The sequence below is a fragment of the Rissa tridactyla genome, chromosome Z (assembly GCF_028500815.1).
Source record: "Rissa tridactyla isolate bRisTri1 chromosome Z, bRisTri1.patW.cur.20221130, whole genome shotgun sequence".
Lineage (NCBI taxonomy): Eukaryota > Metazoa > Chordata > Aves > Charadriiformes > Laridae > Rissa > Rissa tridactyla.
Genome location: NC_071497.1, coordinates 63,836,994 through 63,853,287, shown reverse-complemented (window position 1 = coordinate 63,853,287; position 16,294 = coordinate 63,836,994). Strand labels below are relative to the sequence as shown.

Below are 16,294 nucleotides of genomic sequence, written 5' to 3'. Positions count from 1 at the left end.
TCTTGACACTTCCTGATAAGCAGCCCGACCTATTTGGTTTACCTCACTCTGTACAATCCAGTTTCCAGATGGCTAAATACTTGTGCAGTTTTTTTTCTGAACCCTTTCCAATTCATCAGCGTCCCATTTCACGCACAGATACCGGAACTGGACACTGTAGTCCAGTAATGGCTCGTTACTGCCATATATAGAGGTAACGTTGCCTCACAGTTTTTACTTAGCCAAAAAATCTAACAGGGAGCTCATGTTCAGCCTGTTGAGCTGATAATAAGCTATCCTAACATTAAGATCTCCTGAATTAAGGAGCTGGGTACTTCAGAATACTGGACATAAAATATAGTGTCCGTTATTTAGATGCCAGCGACCCACATGGTGGGTGTTTGCCAACAGTGTCCAACAGCCACCCATGTCTAGTGTCTTTGCAGTGGTCTGTGTGAAGTGGTCTCCCTCGTTCCAAGCTTCAGACAAGAAAAATCTCCTTTCACATTAAGCTTGCTGAAAGTTTCAGCAGAATTTTTAATCTCCTTTCCAGAAGTATTATAGCCAGCTTTAGCACTGATACAGGCAGACCACATGCAGCTATATTACTGGTCCGAATTAAGGAGCAGTAATGGACATGAAGAATAAAGTGCTCAGGTAACTCCAGATACAGGACTTCCCGTGTGAAGTTTGATAGGAACCTCAACTCCACTGCCTGTACCCTTTTTTTCTTTCCATCTTTGTTGGTAGCATACGTTCAGCGTTCCACTTTTGGCTGTTGTCAAGATGACACACCTTGGCCAACACTAAGCTTACAATTAGAAGTGTTTCCTCTGTCTCATGGCTGAACTACATGTTCACCCACCGGTAAGGGCAGGTGTGGCTCCATGTCCTGAACCACTACCTAAAACCACAGCTCCTGACTAATTATAAAAGCTCTGTCAACCTGCAAAGAAAAAGAACAAGATGTTTTTCAAAACCTAGGAAGCCCATGCAGGACACTGGCATTTCTGTGGAAGTACTAATGACAAAAGTGGCAGTCCTGTTACGGGTGCCATGAGCTCCCAACGCAGCGAAACTCAACGAAGGGAAACAGGGCCATGAACACATACTGGAAGACTCCGGAGCAGAAAGTGAATCGCGGGGTGGAAGAGGTGACCAGCCAAACTGCTCCGACCAGTCGCCTTGTGAGCCTCTATCTACGCAAAGGCGCCCTGGGCCCCTAAAGCGTCCCTTTAACTGATGGTCGCTGAAGCTTTAGGAGCGGCAGGCCGCCAGGAGACCGCTATCCCAAGAGCATCACCACACGCACCGCCTCCCCTGGGGACTGCCACGTCCCCCAGCGCGGCCGGGGTCTCCGCACCCGGGGCGCCCACCACAGAACCCGCAGGTCCTCCACCGCCCTCGGGTCGAGGGGAGCGCCCAGCCCGGGCGGGAAACGGCGCCGCCGCTGCCGGTGGGCCATGGGAAGAGGGCAGGGGGGTGTGACCACGACGGCTCGGTCCCCACGCCGCGTCTGGAAGGGGGGGATCACGGGTTCCCCCCGCCGCCTTCCCGCCCTCCCCAGCCCCATCCCGGGCGAGTGAGGCGCGGCCAGGGGCGGCCGCCCGCGCCGGCAGTACGAGTGGTTGCTAAGGAAATGGGGACGGGGCGGGAGCGGGAGGCGGGGGGGGGGGGGGGAGGGGGAGGGCATCAATCACACAAATTCAATTACAGGTATCGGGGGGTTGGCCGTGAAAAGCGTCGCAGGGCTTCAAAAGCCGGGGATTAGCCGTGCCCCTCTGTGGGAGCTTCCCCCGGCGAAAGCGGCGACGCGCAGACCGCGCCGGGAAGGGCTCGGTGAAAAGAAACGGGGCCCCGGGGCGGGGAGGGGGGGCGACACGTACAAAAGGAAAGGACGGATCCTTCCTCCCCGGGAATTAACCAGAAAACGAGGCGTGAAGAATGGAATTGCTGCTGTGCGTATCCCGATGTACGGCGGGACCGACCACCACCCGGGGGGACCGGGCTACCGCCGTCTGAACAACCCCCTCCCTTCCCCCCTCCCCCCCCGGCCTTGCCGAGGGGTCAGCTGTCATTACATTTCGAGGAGGGAATGCAAAGAAAGTAACACACACACACACCAAAAAAGTCAACAGACTAGAAAAATAAATGGCTACACATACAGCCCAACGCGTATACACATTCATCTTATAGACACACGTCTGCGGGTCCAAAGAGTTAAAAAAAACCCTAGTGTCGAAGCAAGTTGGAGCTCACCAGACACACATCCCTCAAAGAAAATTCAGAAGGAAAAAGGAGAAAGAAAAAAAAAAAAAAAGAGCCCTCCTCCCTAGAGAGGCTGAAAGGAAGAGTCTGGTTGCTGTGGTGGAGTTGATCCTAAAGTTAACTTTCAGCAGCCCATTTCCAGACAGCAGCGCTGAATCTATTTGGATAAAACGCGTGTGACCCAGACACTTGGCGTTTGGCCCAAACGCGTTGCACCGGCAGCCCAAATAAAAACAAGAGTCTGACTCTCCCTCTCTCTCTCCCCTCTCTCCTCGCTCTCGTACAACAATGAAAGAAAATAGCGCAGACAAAACCCACACACGCATCGCCAGGCAGCGAGAGCCCACTTGCCTCCTCCCAACCGCACAAAGTCCCTCCGAACCCCGGGCCGCTCCGCAGACAGACAGACACACACCGATAAACACGGCTCCGCGGGGTTAAGAGTCTGGCAAACCCCAGGCGGCTCGAGGCAAATCAAAACCACACGCTTCCATCTTCCTGATGAGCCCGGCGAGAGCCCGACATCCCCGCCGGCACCGGGCTGCGGCTCGGCGGCCGCCCCGACTTACACACACCCTCCACACCCCCCCCGAGCCCCCGGCACAAAACGTGCACTTGTCTGCCGGCGGCAGCGGGCACCGCCGGGCACGGCGCCGCCAAAACAGGGCTTCCTAAACCCAAAGCAAGCCGGAATAGCTGGGGACTGTCGCCGGGGTTTGGGGGGTTGCTGTGATTTTCAGCTGTTGCTTGAATATTTTTTTTTCCTCCCCTCCCTCTATCAACGGTTTAGTATTAAAAGTATGATAAATCTAAAAAAAAAAAAAAAATTAAAAATTGTACTACTCGAGACCGTACTTCATAAACCACTACTCTTTTCGGTTGAAAATCCTCGCACCCCCTTCCCCCATCCTCAAAGGTTTCTCTCTGAAATTACTCCAAATCCACCTCGCCTAATGCAATATAAACCTCCCCCCGCTCCCCAAAGCCCTGCACGCACCATTATCCGGGACACAAGAAAAGCAAAAAGTTTCATTGAATAGCGTGAAATCTTCCTTACCGTTTTCATCTTCAATTTCTGATATAAAGTAAGTTTCAAACAATAGAGATTGCACAGGACGATTCCCGTATTCCTCTCTGCTTTTCCCCTCTGTGCAAGCAACCACCAGGGTTATATTCTCCAACAGAATAAAATTCTCTAGCCTTCCTAAAAGGGGTTTTTAGAAAACGGGCTGGCTTGGCAGGAGGAAGGATGCCATCAATTCACCCAACCTATCACCCTGCACATTTTGTCTTTCCAACAAAAAAAGAGGAGGGGAGGGGGGAGAAGGAAGGAAGGAAAAACAGGCTTATATTGGGGTGGGGGTGGGTGCCCTGCTCTTGAGCAGCCTCTGTGCAAAATACCATGTGAATATCATCTGAGTTTGAAAAGGGGGGGGACGGGGGGGGGGGGAGAAAGGGGGGGAGCGACAGACAGAGAGGGGAGGGGGAGAGAGCGGGGGGGGGGGGCGGGGGGGAGGGAGGGAGGGAAGGCAGGCGGAGCGGGAAGGACTCGGGAAAGTTTGGTTGAAGTAGCCCCAGACCTCCTCTGGCTGCCGGCCCCGGCCGAGCCGAGCGCGGCAGCGGGAGCCTTGGCAGCCTCGCCCGGGGGGGGGGAGCTGCACGGACCACGCTGACGTCAGCCCCCAGATGTGCCCCGCGCCGGCCGCGCGCCCGCGCATGCGCCCCGCGTCACGTGGCGGCGGCGGCGTTGTTTGGGGGGGGGGGCGCAGGGGTACAGTCGGGGTAACGGGAAACGGCGGCGGGGGCGGGGGGACCGCAGGGAAAATGTACCATCAGAGAGTTTGCGGCGGAGGGGGGGAGGCGGCGGACGGGGGTCGCGGGTGGCGGGGCCGCTCGGAGGCGGTGTCTGCCCCGGCGTCCCGAGGAGGGTGGGCACGGGAGAGGGTGGCTGTGGGTCTGCGGGATCGCCCGGCTGCCGTGAAGCTGGAGGCGGCGGGGGTGGAATGTCAGACTGGCCCTCCTCACCGCCAAGCTAATTTCCGATAGCCAAAAAAAAAGAGGAGGAGGAGAAGAGGAGAAAAAAAAAATAATAAAACTCCTTCCTGAATTTCTGAGGTTTGGAGGTTCTGATCACAGCATTTCCCGGGCGGTGCGGGTGCGGGGGCAGTGGGTGTCATCCTCCTGGGGAGCGCACAGCAGCTGGCTGGCCTGCGAGAGGGCTCGCCGGGAGAGGCGGTCCGGGAGCACAGCTGCCCCCGAGGGTGGCGAGAAGAGGTTCATCCCGCAGCAGCCCTCCTGGTCACCCAGGGCTGGCTGCGTGCCCCGCGAGGTGGGGAAGTCGGACCCGGGGCTGGCATTCACCGACTCAAACGCTGCATACTTGTCTCTGAATATATGTATATATGTATATCCACACACACACCTATGTATATGTATATGTGTCTGAACCCTGCTGATACAGTACCATTTAGGTTCTACATGTAAGTGTGAAATTTCTTTTTAACAGTGGCCGTAGCAAAATAAGCACAAACCCCTAAAAAGGTAGTGGCATTTATCATCGTCCACCCCGAAACTTCGCACTAAACACAACGAACGCTTATTTGCGAGATCCTTTTGCAGTCGTTGGGCAAATTAATGTTTTTAATTAATTAGCGGTTCGGGGAGTAGCGGAATATACCGGCGCGTTGGGCACCGGAGCCGTAAAACCAGAGCTCCTCAGGAATACGGCCATCCGGAGGGGCGCATTACTCTGGAAAGAGGTTGTCAACCTGCTGCCCCCGGGTGACTTGCTCGTACCGAGGGCGCCATCCTGCGTCGGCCAGCGGGGAGGGAGAGGGGGGCAGCGAGCTCCCGGGGCGCGCAGGGAGCCAGCTCCTCCCTCCCTCCCGCTTCTTCATCGTATGCCTGCGTGGGTAATTCTGCTTGGGTGGGTATGTCTACTCGATTAAAACAAGTATTTTTACTGTTGAGATGAGCGTTTTCCTTTATTAATATTCCAAAGTTCCCGTTTCTGCAGCAAATTAATAGATAAGATGATTGCTTATAAAGGTTATAAAGGATAAAGCACGGTCACCAAGCAAGCTCTGCGGCAGATGCAGCCAGGTGTACCTTAGCCGCATCGTCTGTCTCCATGGACAAGCATTGTGACAGGTTCTGCTCAACCTTTTCTGCAAACTCGGTGGTATGTACGGAGAACTGGGAGAGTCTATCCATTTAAAAGGACAGATAGTGAGAGTTTTTTCCCCATTCTGCATCAGAACCAAAACAAACCTTTTGAACTGACCGGCATGCAGCCAGTTGCCTCATCCTTATGGTATCCTCATGGGATTTGGGAGACCTGCCTTCAAATCAGACCTTGCCGGAATGAGACTCGGGAATGCTCACGTTGCTGTCTGACGGCTGGGCTGGGGACTATTCTGGTGTGGAAGACTGGCCTTTCTGCGGCTGGAGCTGCTCCACTGTGTATAACTGATTGAATACTCATCAAGCTAAAAAGAAAGACAGCTTATCGCCGTCTGGTTAGGGCTCTCACATGGGCTCAACTCCCTGCTCTAAATCAAGCAAAGATATATGGGCTCTGCAAAACCCTGACCTGCTTGCTCAGACCAACAAGTTATTTATTCCCAGTCCCAGACAACTACATTTTCTTGCCTACACCCGCTGCTGGCACAGAGAAAGTGTTTCCAATGGCAATTTTGCCAAACTGGTATATTACAGGAAAAGCTTTGGCTCCAGTTGAAAAATTCCCGACCGTCTGTGATTAGAATTTCTGACAGAATTCCCAATACAGTTTGACTTACCTGTTTTGCTTTATTGCATAAAATCATTTTTCAGAGTGAACCTCATTCAGATTAAAATAGTGAGCTTATTTGACGACTTTTGTTTCATCAACACAAACAATATCTACATACGGTTTTTAAGATCTACAACTTTTTAGGAAAGGAACTTGCATGGCAAGTAGTATGCAGATTCTTAGCATAAACGTTTCTTTGCTGTGAGTAAAAGTCTTTGTAGCAGGGATAGGAATTCTACTGAGAATTCTGATAGTACGTATAAACGATTTGGGCAACTGTGTCTCAGAAGCTCTGGACAGGATTACACATTTATTGAGTACAGAGTACATTACTCCACATCTTAACCAGTTTGTTAGTCTTTGCTGACCATGGAAGTAGCTAGCTAAAGCACTCTAAACTTCAGGCCTTTGAGTCCTTTAGCATGTCAGTCAGCAACTGATAAGGTTGATAAGCACACTTTTTGTTTAAATAACAAAATTTAACATTGCTAAATGTATTTGGAGGTGTTTGGGATTGATTCCAGTAGTCTTGCTTTTAACCGAAATAAATATAGAAGAGAAAGCTACAAGTCTTTGGTGAGCAGTGCATTTCTCTAAGATGAAATTCTTGTTACCTGTACATTTAGATGGACATGCTTGAAAGAATGGATTTTTTCCAGTCATTTTTTTTTAAAAAATAATAATTTTTTTCCAGGATATGTTTTTACCTGGATAATAACCTATGAGATTGAGAAATATCCTGTCAGTGTTTGGGGAGAGAATATATATGTAATATATATATTTTATATATATATAAAAAATTTTTAAAAATTAAATATAAAATTATGTTATAAATTACGCAAATACACTTGTTAAAATATTTTGGTTCACCATATAGTTGAAAAAAATAATACGTGATAACCTTGCATTTATATGTGCTATAGGTTCTATGCTTTGTGTGTGCTTACAGGGAGAAAAGCTCTTGAGGTCATAAGGGCTTCATTTTTTGTCCCTTGAACTAAAAAATTCTAGAGGTGCTTGAAGGTAACGGTGCTATCGAGATCCAGTATCTTTCACTGACAGTTTCCTTGTAAATACCCTGATTTCAGATTGCTTACAATTCTCATCTCCCCTTGCAGGAAGAGGTCTAAAAACACCTCTAGAAATGACCCTGGGACGTGTGTTCAGCCTAATACCAACCACTTGCCATCTGAAGTAGAAGCTATTGTGCCTGCCACGTTGTATTTCAGGGAGTGAATGCATATCAAAGTGTACCTGCAATCAGAAAATGCACCCATTTTGAGTTGAGTTGTCCTTGATGGCCCTTTAAAACAAAGCTCACAGCAATGCATTTGTCTTCAAGTGTGGCTTTGAAGCTACTTCTGCCCAGCAACGTGGATATTGCCAAGAATGTCTTTATTTAAATAGGAAGAGCCTTACCGAAGGCCCTATGGTAGATCATCCTTTTCCAGGATGCAGCTGTGTGTGTTATGCTGATGCGGGGCTTATCAGCCTCCTTATCACCCAAGCCTCCTTGTTTCTGCAAGACACTGTGAACTTGGCCAACCCGATTATTTTAATATAAGATTTGGAAGTGAAACTGGAAAACTTCATGTCAGTTTGACATCCTTCAGCATGTCCTGGCCGGTTTCCTCCCTGGTGGAACATGGATGAGGCGGGACAGAGGGAAGATCAGAGAATACGAATGTGGTGAGGGTAATGCTCAGAGCTTGCTAAAAACGTAGGAGGGATAGACAGTGGGAGGGGTGAAATTAAATCTCTCTCCAGCAAACCTGAGATGAGGACTCTTAGACTACTCAAGGTAATTAGGGAATCCCTTTGGCAGAATGGATGTTGGCCTCAAATTTTGCAAGCAACAAAGGTGGAACTGATCCTGTCCTCATTAAGATTAAAGGAGAAAGTATAGAAAAAACTAATAAACTTCCACACAAGAACAGGAACAGTAGTAAGCAGAAAAGAAGAGGTAACTCAGATGAGGGAGTTTTTGTTTTATTTCAAAGACAGAGTATTTTTTCCTGCTTTGTCTATTTCCAGCTTCCCAAGTCAAGAGATAGATATCAGAAAAAAGATTATGTCAGTAGGCATAACAGATTGTTTAAAGGGAGCGTTTTCCAACTATATGCATTACAGTTTTGATGTGTATTCTTCTTTTGTTATTTTCCTATTTCCAGAGAAAGTTGTTCATCAGATCTGAACAATCTGTAAGTCTTAGAGAGAACAAAGCTGAGACAAATTGTACAATATGTGGAAAATGTGTATGGAAAATCTCTATGGAAAAATTTGGCAAACAGTATTCCTCAAAGGTTAGTGTACACAGAAACATATAAAAGCTATGCAGAAAATTATAGCAAATGCAGAAGAATTCAGTTATTTTGATCTCAGAATGAAAAATATGGAATTAACTCACAAGAAGATTTGGCTATTACCATGCAGAGCACTGCAGTGTTTTGCAGTGTGGAACTCAGCTCCAGGAATGACACTCCCAGTGCAGAATTAGGCACCTCGGTCTCAGGTGCCTGAGTGACTTGTTTAGTTTCTGAATTGCTGGAGAATTACGGTAGTGGTACTGATGAACATCACAGACTGCTCATTTAGCATCTGCTGAACTATGTGGTGGGTGATTCCCCTTTTCTTGGTGTGCTTTATATAAAAGCATGAACACATACACTAATGTCAGAGATTGTAAAATTGGATGGTGAAATGAGCACAGATTTATTTTGAATGGAAAGAATTGGACTTTCCTTTCCATATTCCTGGACTGTAGAGCTGGAAAAGATTTATTAAAGACTCTAGAGCATACGGTGCATACTGCTTTGGACACAGATTACAACTTTGTCTAATTTAGATGTTATTCTGGCATTCTTTCTACCACAGTGTCTTGCAACAGTTTATAAATGGAGCTATCTTTAATAAAAGCTGTTAAGCCAATGGTTTGAAGAAGAATTGGAAAAAAAATTACAATGCTTACCTCCCCCTTGTAACTTTTGGGTATCCCTCCAAAATGCAAAGACTTACTGTGAATGCAGCAAGGTGTTATGTGAACGTGGTTAGTAAATACATTTCTTTCCCCTTATCTCACAAGTAACTTCATTTTCTTACAGGATTATCACAGCACTAACAGCTCCTTATTTAGGGAAGACAGTGTTCTGCTTTGAAGGTTTTTATTAAGGCCCCTTTAAAAAGTCCAGCTTTAAAAAGTCCAGTTCCCTTTTCCAACTTATTTAGGATTGGCTGGTTTTGTGTGAAGAAGGTTCTGTAAGGTCTCTGTAAGGGCTCTGACCCTCGTATATGTCCCTAACCTGGCACCAGTTACACATTGGAGACTAGAGAGTAGAAAGGGGAACTGCCAAATATGCTTGCCCTGTTATTTGCCCTGTTAACCCTAGTTATCCCCTTGTAGCCACTCTTGGAGACAAAATCCAGGGCCAGATGAATCTTTTGATATGACCCAGCATCTGTTTTTATTTGTAAGAGCAGTCTTCATCATCTTCAGTACAAATTTTAAGAGGCTGAACTCAAAAGCACTTCCCACTAGTTTGCACTGCAATCCGCTGGCATTCACACGTATCCACGAGACTCCACTGCGCCGTTGGATTTCACCCAGCAGCAGCTGGGGAGCATCCATATATTGCATTTAGCTGCTCTGCTGTGAGTGAGAGCAGTGATCTCCCATGAGAGAACAGGAATAAAAAGAAGTCCCCAAAAAACCCAGTTACTCTTCCCCTGGTAGTGGCCGCAGCTATTTGTCAAGTGAACCTCTCAAAGCTCTCTGCCACTTTTACAAAGCCTGGGAGCAAGAGAAGATACCATGATGGTTGAAATTTATGTAACACTTTCATAGACTTAGTCCTATGAATCTTCTGTTATTCCATAAATATTCTTGAAATACATTCAGTCTTGCATATATTTTTGTTCATTATTTGTTAAAAGGGTACTGTTAAAGTCTAAAGATAAAACTGAAATAAAGGACTTTCAATAAAAGATCAAAGGTCACAATGTAAGTTTTCCAGCATCAAAAATGTCTTTTTCACATTTTACTGAAAACTCAGCTGTGCATTAAAATCACAAACAACTTTTTGTTTCTAAGGAGTCAAAAGATTACATTTCTTAGTTACAAGCCTCTATTCTGGGCACAATCTGTGAGTTGAAATATGAACTAGGTTTAGCTTACTTCTGTTCCTGCTATAGCCATTAAGTGATCATTTGCATCAATAGGCAAGTTACACTGGAAAAGGGTAAGATTCAATTTTTCTCAAAAACTTTCAGGATAGTTAATATTGTGGTTCAACAGGTTTGCACAGTATATGCTATCACTTTTGCATTCTAACATGAAATAACCATAAAACCATCCAGGCATACGAAGATGATGGTGTGTGGCTGTTCACAGATGTTTGAGGGCAAAGCAGAAGGGAAAAGCAACTTGTTCCTGTGTTTTTACTTACATGATGAGCCAAGATCAAAAGAGGCCTCATCCTCCATGTAGTCATTGCTGGAAACTCTGATAGGGATTCATGCTCATTCTAGCAGCAACCTTCTGAGCTCCTGAAAGACTAACTTCTCCTAACTTCTATTTTTCTTTTGGCTTTGTTTGTTTGTTTGTTTGTTTTTTAAAAAGAAAAATCCCAACACACCACTCTGTATTCCCACCATGCCTGAAACTCAATTAGTGGTATTAACTTCTATGTATTATTTTTGTAAACTTTGTAATTAATAGTATATCAAGAGATTTGTCAGCCAAAATAAAAGTACTCAAAGCAAATGCAATAACAGCTAAAGAAACCTACGGGCTTGCAAAAAATTCTGGACATTTATTTTTAGCTCTTCGTATCCACAATCGCAGTCATCTATAAACCTACACAATTTCATCTACAGATCAGGTTATCTGGCAATAATTAGGGTAAGCTCCTGTATAAATTATTGCATGAATAGTTTTCTGCATAGGTTTAATTATAAAAAAAGCACAACTCTTCCAGTACTGCCAGTCTGCTTAAAGTTTGCCTGACAGTAAGTACCTATACCTACCTGTGTTTAACAGTGTATTTACAAGGGCAAACAGGTACACACATAAGGAGTACAAAGACAGAGAAAGATATCCCACCGGCGAGTGTGCATCTATGGTGAATTTTTTCTGCTGTCTTTAAAAGAAGGGCTTAAAGGCTTGCCTAAGGCAGTTAATGCTCATCCTGACTAGTGCAGAAGTCGAAAGTTTAGTTTTGCGTTTTACCAGGTATGGTTGGTTTATACTAAGAGATCAAATGGGACTACAAGGGACCTAGGTGTAATTAAGCATTAATTACTTCATAATTCAAGGATCTGAATAACTCAAATAGTTTAAATTTGTGCAACATCACACCTTCTTTTCAGCTGGTACAAATTTTAAATCGGGCTGAAGTACATTTTGGTAATTATAAAAATGAGGTATTTTACAGCTACTTTCACCACTGCAAGACTGCTTATTCCCCCGGCCCAGGCTCGTTCCTCTTCTAAAGTACTGTGAATTTTATGCATCACCTGTGGGTGTAGCCTGTCGTTTCTATTTAAAGTCTAGACACAGAGCATTTTCATCTCTCGTTTTCGAATAGCTGTCCCTGGGCCATTCTCTTCCTCTCTCTCCAGATACGATGTCTGACTTTCAGAGGTGAGAAGCAGAATTGGGATTCTCTCTGAATAGGCTTGGGGGAGGGTGCGGGGGTAACCTTTGCTCTTGTTCTGACCCAGATTTTCGGCTTTGCACATGAATGGATACCCTTCTATTGCAGTCTTTCTTCTGGGGGATGAAACAAATTAACTGCAAAAGAATACCAGAGAATTCACTTTGTGCACTTTCTCTGCAAAGGTTTTTTTTCTGAGTCTCCACGGAAAAAAGAAATTCAGAAGCTTGAAATGCCTGATGCAAAACTTTAGGAATAGGCAGGGCAGCCCAGCATTCCTCACGCACTGCTCTACAGTAAAACAGAAATCTCTTACCAGCTGCGTGGTTTCTTACCAGAGATGGAGTGTAAAATACATTACTATGATTCTTCTGAAGTCCAACTGTAGTTTTGAAGATAAAAAGTTTTGTGCTTGTTTGTTTAATTGCTGCTCTCTAACTAAGGAGCACAGAGACTAGGTCCTTTTTCATTTACAGTTCAAAAATTTGGGGAATTTAATGAAATATGATATGCAGAAAAGGATTTTTTCATTTTGAGAACAGAACTTTGGGTGACAAAATGACCACACTCCCTATAAAGTATGATTAGCTATTACGTTTTCACAAGTACAATGCTTGTGCTATTAAACATGACATATGTCCTTGCAAATATGCCTGGGTAGACACAGTGCTACCAAAGTGTCTTCTGTCCCTTAGGCCTTTAAGCATCTCAGAAGTTCTTCCAATTTTTTCATTACCTATTTTATGTGGAACACAGAAATGAATCTTGTATGATTCAACATGAAAAAGATGTAGAAAAAGATGACCATTGCTACTTTTTGTGTTTTCTCAGTTATGAAGCTCTTAAGTATGTAATATATACTTATTGAATCTTACAATGTTTTCAGGTGAGACAATGGCACTGTGATCAACAATAATGAATGCTGTGCTTTGCCCATTGACAGGAAACTACCATCATCAGTGTGGGATCAACAATACATCAGGGCTATCCTAATTCTGTCTCCCTCTCTGATCCTCTTCAGGGAGAAAGTGAATTCTTCCCCTGACCTCTGAGATGTGTTAAGAATATTAATGGTCAGTATGTTCAATATTAATAGTAAGCGTGTGCAATCCAGTGGTCATTCCTTCAACTTATTAAACAACTTTTCACAAATGAGAAACAGTTTACTGTATATTAGTTGGCAACATCACACAGGCTTAGTGACTTCCATGTATATTAAAAAATTTAAACTATTTTATTCATCTCTATGTATATAGATTTAAATATAGATTTGTTTCATAAAACAAAATGTATGTATAAATGTATAATGTGCATATGCTGGTATTGGGAGGGTGGGCAGGGCTGCTATTTCAATTAGTTCTTGATAATTTCCATAGAATTGTTCTTTGCTATTAAAAAATACCAAACTGATCTTGTCTTACTGTGTTTAAATTCAGAGTCCTAGCCTTTCTCATCTTTGTTTTTGAATAAGCATTTCCTGAAACATTCAGATGGCTTGATAGTAGTGAACTTACAAGCACCATGGATTTACAATTAAGAAGTTCTTATAGCTGAGAATGGGGAAAGGGCTCTCCTGTTGCTGACTATCTGGTTTACATTCAGCTTTTCAGACAGGTGTACAGGCCCTTGCAGAAAGTAGTTCCACATTTGAGGCCGAATAAAAATATTCTAGATTACCCAAATAGCTTTTTTTTAAAAAAAAACACAGTCAGATTTAACTTGGACTAATTAACTGTATAGTTAGAAGGTAATTTGTACTATTAACAAACACTGCTTTTTGCCCTTTGGGAAAAATAAAAGTAATTAAAAGGAATTCCCCTTTTAAAATACAGTTTATTTTGGTTATACTTCTTATCCATCTTTTTTTCCTGTTATTTTACTAAAATAAACATACTTAATTGTTTTTTCATAATACTGGCAACAAGATCAGAATCTCCCTATGAATATTACAGCTCTGTCAGAGTAGGTAATTTGTGTTTCCCTACTTCACACTTGGTCATCAGGCAATCGTCCCACATCAGGCAGCATAATACCTTAAAACCCTGAGCTATGGAGTCGTAGACTGGCCAGCTGGAAGCAAAATAGGTTTCCCCTTACCCATTGCCAATGTGCTGAACTCAACCAATTCCCTGAAGAAAAATGACTATATACTTGGCATACAACAGCTACTAAATTTAAATTCCTCCCGCTCCTACATACTAAGCTTTCTATCTGCATCAACACTGAACTCCTATGATTTGGCCAGCTTGGATTCAGAAAGGGATCTTAGCCATCAATAGATTTACTAAAAATGATGCTTTGCTTTGCTTTCCTTTCCTTCTAACAGGAAGTTCCAGTGAGACGGAAAAAGTGGCAGATACAGCCAACCTAACATGCCATCAACAAGCATTTTGGCGCTGTTACCTGCGCCAGTCCGCATCCAATTGCACTGCTTCATTTCTCTCATGAATTGCTGTTATCGGTAGCAATGTGCATGTTTAACCAGCAAAGCTGAACTGAATGCAGATTTTCTAGAAAGGAATGGAAGAGGAAAATAGTCTGAATAGTCACTTTCACTTAATGAAAACAAATTTTATTTAGGGTTCTGAACTGTTCCCAGGACTACATAATAGTCATCAAACATCATTCGGAAGCATCGTTGTATCCCTCTGTTGTGATTGTTTAAAATAAGTGCCACTAAAGTGAACAACGGTTGACTGGGTGACTCGGCAGATATTTATTTAACCCACATGTTTATGAGTTCTCTGATGTCTACTTATTCTACGGCAAACTTAATTGCAGAATTATTATCTTTATCTCAATTTATATTGTTATAAACTAGCCATGTGTGTTGTAAGCCTGACGGATACTGGGTAGGAGATGAATAAATATCAACAACTTTGGCTTAATAGATCAATACTAAAGTGCAACTACTATAGAAGCAGAAGCATGATTCTCTGATTTTGTAAACGAACTCACGGTAGGTTTTTTTTGGCTTCATTGAAAGCAGGATTGGCTTCTTTATTTTTGCTAATGTGATTTTGACACATAGCACTCTGTAACTGTCTCCAGTTTCCATTATTCCTACAACCCCTTTTTATGTCAAAGCAAGATGGAACGACCCACTGAATCATCTTATAGACAACCTTGGTATGTATACTAACATTGAGATGAATGTATATTAACTTGACAGAAAAAGAAAATGACTGTCAGATGTTCAGAATCCTTATGCATATCCTGGAAATTAAATAGAATATAAAGAGATATTTTTCCATTGTGTTTTTAGACTAAAGAACTTCGGGATTTTTTTTTTCTGTTTGACATTCATATTTCAATGTCTACCCCATATTAAGTCAGAGTCAATATTACTCACAATTTTTCTTTAATAAAATAATTGTTTAGCAGAAAAGAGTCTTTATCCAAGCCAAATATTTTCAGGTTGCACTGCCTCTGCTGCTGTTTCATTCCTCTCCAAAACACCATTTGTGTTTGGGGCCAAAAAGACTCCCTAACTTTGGGCTTATCCACGTATGATAAAATCTTTGGGCTTATATCCACCTGTAATTCATCCCTTACAATGGTCACAGTTTTCACTTCCTTTCTTTCGTTTTAAGAGTTTGGGAATAGTGATGGTGAAGTTGAGAAGGAAGCAGTTTATCTGATTAAAAAAAATCGCGCATCTTCACATTTAACAATGTGACAAAATACAATCTTCTGTTAAACTTCTGTACATCCAGAGCACTTAGCTGGCTTGTGAGAGACCCAGTTTCATGACCCTGCTTCAAATAAGTCAATATTATTTAAAGTAACTGGAATTGCTTTAACATAAAACCAGGGAGAGATTCACGCTTAACTGGTAAATTGGTTTGTTGTCCTGGCATTCAATAACACAAATGAAGGTTCTCACCTTTGCTTTGCCCTAAGATTTTACACATCCTATCTAGGACTCCTCTAGGAGTTACTAAAAGATTGGGGGGGGGGGGTAGTTCTTGCTCTTTTCTTTTTGGCCTTTGTAGAGCTGAAAAACCTTTCCATAAAAAGAATACAACAAGCTATAGTCTATAGCCTGGATTTTAACTTCCATAAAACTGAGAAATAATAAAAAATAAGGTCCTTATTGGTTCCACCTACAATGGAGTATAACTATTACAAGGAGCGAAATAAAGCTGATGACATGGCACACCTTACATTGAAAGGTTTCCAACTATTCCGTCACTACATTTGCAGAAACTTGTTCTGAATTCAACTGTTTGAAAGGTTGCTCTTTTCCAGTTTTCTTACTTTTCATAAAGCTTAAGAGAGGGAGTACAATTTGGACTACGCTCCTATAAATTGATCTGCCAGGACTGAAGAATGTCAGCAATCAGCAAGTAAAGTACAAAACCTTTGTAAAGAAAAGATGCTCCCTTTCAAACTCTTAACTCGTAATAGTTTGTGGTTTTTCTAAATAAGTAAGGATAGGTAACAGTATTAAATAAATAGCAAATGGAAATATAGTACCTAGAATGTACTTCATCTTTTGTACCTGATCTTTGATCCACAGTTTTCCTGGTATACAAAGTGTAATGGAAGCTCTAGGCATTCAATATGCTTAAACATATGGTCACTTAGGCTACAGACTAAA

The 16,294-nt window shown here is 43.4% G+C and overlaps 1 protein-coding gene across 1 annotated transcript in view; it reads right to left on the bottom strand.

Moving 5' to 3' along the window:
- Nucleotides 1–3,504, bottom strand: part of ADAMTS6 (ADAM metallopeptidase with thrombospondin type 1 motif 6) — a 153,890-nt gene extending 150,386 nt beyond the window's left edge. The window contains exon 1 of the mRNA XM_054186912.1: nt 3,305–3,504. The gene's annotated coding sequence lies outside the window, so the exon portion shown is untranslated. The remainder of the gene's footprint in view (nt 1–3,304) is intronic.
- Nucleotides 3,505–16,294: the final 12,790 nt, after the last annotated feature.